We start from the raw sequence: 6,000 nt of genomic DNA, 5'->3' as shown, positions 1-6,000 counted from the left end.
TAGAAAGAAAGTTCAAGGTGGATGGTAGCCCTTGCTGAGAATTATTTCAGTCTCCCAAAGTTTCTCCTTGCTGGATCAAGGATCAGGTTTGTACCTGGAAAGAACCCGAGTCGGGTGGGAGGAGGGAAATAACGTGTTAAAAGTTTTAGCAAAGCTGCCCAGGTCTACAGGACTACTTCATACAGTAAAAATAACTCATAAAATTTGAAGCAGTGTAGGTGTAGAGGGACCCATCGAATTCACGCCGACTCTTGGAAAGAGCATCACGCCCAAGCCCACACCTCCACCCAACCCAGCAACCTCACCCAACCTTTTTGGACACCAAGGGCAATCTTAACATGGCCAATCCATCTAAGCCGTACATCTTTGTTCCTGTGGGAGGAAACCAGGCACCCGGAGGAAACCCACGTAGATACAGGGAGAACGTGCAGACTCCAAACAGTGACCCAAGCCCGGAATCAAACCTGGGACCCTCCAGCTGCGATGCAACTGTTCTAACCACTGTGCTACCATGCCGCCGCAATAATTTTCATGGCCAATTCCAGAAAGAGGGTTGCAATAAGAGACACATATGAAATTCTTACTTGCCTGTGATGCGGGATGATCTCTGCTAACACCTTGTTTTCTGGCCTGGCATGGAGCTTCAAAGCAACCTTCTGTGTCCACAGCTGGAGTTTCCCACCTGTCGTGATTGATCTTCAGGGCGGCTTTCATTAGGTAGGTTAGGAAGGGGTAAAGCAAGGTAAGAGATAGAAAGCAAGAGGCCGAGAGAGCGAGAGGGAAGGCGACATAAAAATTGGGAGCAAGAGTATGTCATTTGGACCCTGGAGTCAACTCTGCCATTCAGTGGTCGCCAATGCCCCAGATGGACCAAAGGCTTATTTCCCCTCTTTAAGGGGAAGAGCAGACTGATTTAACCTGAAGATTACACGTCAGGCGAGGGGCAAGGTTGAGAAGACAGGCCTTCATGAATAACTTATGACTCACCTTCAACCACACTTTCTTGTCCGCCCCCACAATCCCTTGATTCCCTGTGTTCAAAAATATATTGTTTGCAGTCTTGAATATACTCAACAACAGAGCATCCATTGCCATTGGGATAGAGAATTACAAAGATTTACAACCTTAGAAGACTTAAAGACGTGCTGTTAGGTAATTTGGACAATCTGAATTCTTCCTCCGTGTACCCGAACAGGCGCCAGAATGTGGCGCCAGGGACTTTTCACAGTAACTTCATTGCAGTGTTTTAAAAAAATATATAAATTTGAAGTACCCAATAATTTTTTTCCATTTAAGTGGCAATTTAGCGTGGCCAATCCACCTATCCTGCACACCTTTGGGTTGTGGGGGTGAAACCCACGCAAACACAGGGAGAATGTGCAAACTCCACACGGACAGTGACCCAGGGCCGTGATTCGAACCCGGGTCCTCAGTGCCGTAGGCAACAATGCTAACCACTGTGCCAGTGTGCCCCCATTGCAGTGTTAATGTAAGCATACTTGTGACAATAAAGATTATTATTACACTACTGGGCAGGCATGTTGAAGTTGAGCTTGTATCTGCTGGAGTTTAGAAGGGGAAGAGGTCACTTGATTGAAATATCCAAGATCCTGAGGGGCCTTAACAGGGTCAGGGAAAGGATGTTTCCTCTTGTGGAAGAATCTAGAACTAAGAGTCACTGTTTAAGGCAGAGCCGAGTAGAATTTTGTTTTCCCTGAGCCTCCAGAACTCGCTTCCTCAAAACGCAGTGGAAAGCAGTCTTTGAATATTTTTTAGGCAGAACATGATAGATCCTTGATAAGCAAAGGGGTGGAAATTTTTTGAGAGTAGCTGGGAATGTAGAATTCAGATCAGGCATGATCTTCTTGATGGTGGAGCAGGTTCAAAGGGCGAATTGGCCTACTAATAATTTGTAGCTTTGAAGAGAAAAAAAAAGCATTTTTGATGGCAAATCCGATGAAGGTTTTAAAGATTATGGAGCAGTCTGACAGAGTAGACTTAGAGATGTTTCTACTTCACTTTGGGGAGGGGCGGGGGGGGGGGGGGGGGGGGGTGGAGGTGGGGGAGCAGCGGAGATTGTGCACTGGACCAGAACTGGTGGTCATAATATAAGTAGCAAAATAGTCGCTATTGAATCTAATAAAGAATTCAGAAGAAACTTCTTTACCCAGTAGGATGGCTAGAATATGAAACTTGCTACCTATAGAGTTGTTGAGGTGTATAGCAGAGTTATTATCCAAGGAAGGCTAGATACACACACAAGAGAAAGGAATAGTAGCATGTGCAGACAGGATTTATGAAGCAGGGTAAGAGGAGGCTGACATGCAGCATGGTCTGTTTCTGTGCTAGACACTTTACGCCTTTCTTTAATCTTCCTCGCCATATGGACCTCAAAGCTTATTCTTTACTGACTTTATCACTGCCTTCTGACTGAGATCAGCTAATTCAATGTAGACCTGGAGCCTCTCCAGTCTGCTTGGACCAGTGCCACACAGGACAATGAATTTAACAATAGAAACTGTTTTAGTTTGGAAGGTGGGAAGTGAGCTAGCAAAAGCAGTTTTGATTTACAATGACTTTGGCATTCCGCCACTCTTTAAGCTGTCATGTACATTAAAAAAACACTTGTATAGACAGTTCTGTAATTTATTAGTTAACAGCATCATAAATAATACAGAAACATTGCACAGGCTGCAGCAGAGTAACGTTGGATGGCATGGTAGCACAGTGGTTAGCACTGTTGCTTCACCACTCCAGGGTCCCAGGTTCGATTCCCAGCTTGGGTCACCGTCTGTGCGGAGTCTGCCCGTTCTTCCAGTCTCTACGTGGGTTTCCTCCGGGTGCTCCGGTTTCCTCCCATAATCCTCAGATGTGCAGGTTAGGTGGGTTAGCCATACTAAATTGCCCTTAGTGTCCAAAAAGGTGGAGGTGTGGGCTTAAGTAGGGTGCTTTTTCCAAGGGCCGGTGCAGACTCGATGGGCCGAATGGCCTCCTTCAGCACTGTAAATTCCATGAATGTTGCTCTGCTGCTGTACTCTGAACATTTCTCTAACACTGGTTTCTCTTTTTCACAGTATGTATTGCACACCACAAACTCCGCCAACATTTTTTGGCATAGGATTAAACTAACATGTATTTTTCTTCCTTTAATCTCACATTATGGTCCGCAAAAAATGGGGGAAGGGTATTCATCTGTATTGCTCATATAATGTCGAATATTGTGGTTGGCTTCTGGACATTTACCAATATCTTCTGGTTCTTCCCTGCTTTGGAACCCCAATCCTCGCCCAAAACCATTGGTTAAATGTTAGCTTGGAGCTGACATGTTTTTGTGGGTTTAACCACCTTCTGTTCCCGACTGTTAGTGCATGGTGTGTGTTAAATTCCCCATTTAAGCTTCATTAATTTAGCTGCAGCAGGTACTGTCTGGCTTCAAAGGATTTAGATTGGAATTGGAGGTGAACACATTATTCAATGCACTAGAAAGACAAGAGCAGGAGAAATGAAGCTCGTTCAGGATGGGATTGGCAGTCCAAATTGAGAGTGGGCAGGGAAGAGAGACAGAAGAAGAAAGATCAAAGACGGCTTTGAGTTCTTTTTGAAGCAAATTATAATTGCGCAAAACCTTAAGTATTACATATGTTTTCTATTTTGATGGTTGGGGGGGGTGTGGGGAATGGAAACAGTTTACAGTTTATATTCTAGAAATTACATTTGAGAAATTTTCTCCCTGTCCACTTAACAGAGCAGAGTGTCTGACAAAATCTCCAGTGTCAAGGTTACTTCATCAACACCGTGGGAGACAGAGGGGCAACAGGTGCTCTTGGGGGGTTACTCCCGATTTGCAGAGGAGGACTTCTTCGCCAAATGCCTGTTCCTCTCACTAATGTTAATAGTCGAGGCAGAAACTCACTTCTTACAAAAAGATTGAGAAAAATCGCATCTGTTCCTTTTTGACCTCTGTAACCAAAAAGAAACACAGCAATGGAGTCACATAAATGTAACGCTTCCAAACATGTGATCTTTGGAGAATGGCTTGGTTGGCAAGGCCATTAATTACAAGGGAAAGCATAGGCAGTCTTCTGCTCTTCGTTAAAAGGGGAATTTCAACCCCCCCCTCCCCGAAGGAACCGAGAGACACCAAGACGCCAGTAAATGTATTTTCAACATTCAGGATTATACGGCAATTTAGTAGATTACACTTCCCCTTTAATTAATTCTAAAATGTAAATGGATCTCTCAAGACTCAGGATCCCTTTAGATTTGGTATACCATACAATTTTCCCTTAGCTGATGTCAGATCAGAACCAAGAGCGAGATTTCAAAGGGAATATATTGAAAGGCTGAAATGAGTACAACGGTCGAGTTTAAAGTGTAGGACCAGCCCGCGACTATTAAAAAAAGGAAACCCTTGACGAAAGATAAATTCCATCACCAATTTGCGAAGACCATTACATACGACTCAAATGTGGCAAGATTTTGGAATCCTTCCTATCATTAAATCAACACTGCTTTCTTTCCTCCTAAACCTCCTCCCATCCCCCAACGGCTCTGGGTCTTGTTCGGGTCTCGGGACCACCACAGGTAAGTGGGACTGTTTGGAGAGAGATGACTCATTGTTTCACGTGTACAATAGCAGAGGATTTCAGAAAGGATTTTTCAAAAATGGGGAAGTCCTTGCAAATTGCTAGATAATTTTTCTTCTTAAAACTGGAACACAGCAGGAATCAGCTGCTACAGCACAAACGGAAAGCCAGTAGTCACTTGATAATACAGTACTTGAGTGCTGCTGAAGAAAGTGACATTCTGTCCAAGTTATTGACTTGCAGTCATGGGGGCAGATGCAAGGATGGCAGATTTCAAAGGCAGCAACAAGTTATGTTGTATGAGGAAAAGGTGTTGACTGGTAACATCTCAACCAATCAGAACCGACGTGCCAAACAAGCCTCACCCCTTTGAAATTTGGCATTCTTGTGTCTGTCCTGATGAATGCGAGTGAAAAGCTTCGACAGCACGTCTCGTCTTTCCAACTAAACGCAAAGCACAGCAGACGCTGGATATGTGAAATAAGAACGGAAAATGTTGGAAACACTCAGCAGGTCTGGCAGCATCTGTGGAGAAAGCGAGGTTATAGATGGCGTCAGACCTGCTGAGGGTTTCCAGTGGTTCCTGTTTTTACTTTGAGGAACAGCAGATCGGGACTAGCTCTCTGGTCTCCCCTTCCACTGAGCATTGAGCCTAATGCAGTCCTCAAGTTCCAACAACAGAAGGACACGAGTAAAAAATGTTTCCTAAAAAATGGGATAACCTAATTAAGTAACGATGGGCAGCATTTTGATCAGAAGATATTCCTTTCTCTCCTATAATCTTTCTCGCCCACTGTCCTAATTCTTGCTGAATTCAGTTCCACAGGCACCAGATACCATCCTATACTTTACCCAACTGCAAGAGATTACACAATAAATGACAGTAAACTATCCAATCTTGTAAGCAAGTTTGATGAGGAGTAAAGTTCACACACAAGAGCACTTTCATTCTATAGTACTTAGGAACAGGAATTCCCATCACAGGACATTAGAGGCAACTGCAATACTTCTATCATCAGGTTTAAAAAACACCAACTAACTCAGCACAGAGTTGAGATTAAACCTGCAGGAAACCTACTTTTTTGTGGACATACATCCAGGAAAAAGGAAGAAGATTTCTTAAGAAATAGCTGGGAAGCTTTTAAACATCAACTGAATAGAGCGTCGCCATTTTTCATGGGCCATGTTACTAAGTCAAAAGCGAAGGAACGCACGAGTCACTTTATTCAAACATTAATTATGGCTCCATTAGTTTTAACGAGAAACGCCTCAGGTGTGTTTGCTGCAGTGTAAAATTTCCCAGATAAAGCCACCAATCCGGAGCTATAGCATTGGGTCGCTCCTGGCCTAAGTTTTCCTGCACTCTTCCTAACTCAAGAATGTTGCCTTGTATTTTGTTCAAAATTGAGACCAG

Source organism: Scyliorhinus canicula, chromosome 19, assembly GCF_902713615.1.
Source record: "Scyliorhinus canicula chromosome 19, sScyCan1.1, whole genome shotgun sequence".
Lineage (NCBI taxonomy): Eukaryota > Metazoa > Chordata > Chondrichthyes > Carcharhiniformes > Scyliorhinidae > Scyliorhinus > Scyliorhinus canicula.
This window is presented reverse-complemented; position numbering follows the sequence as displayed.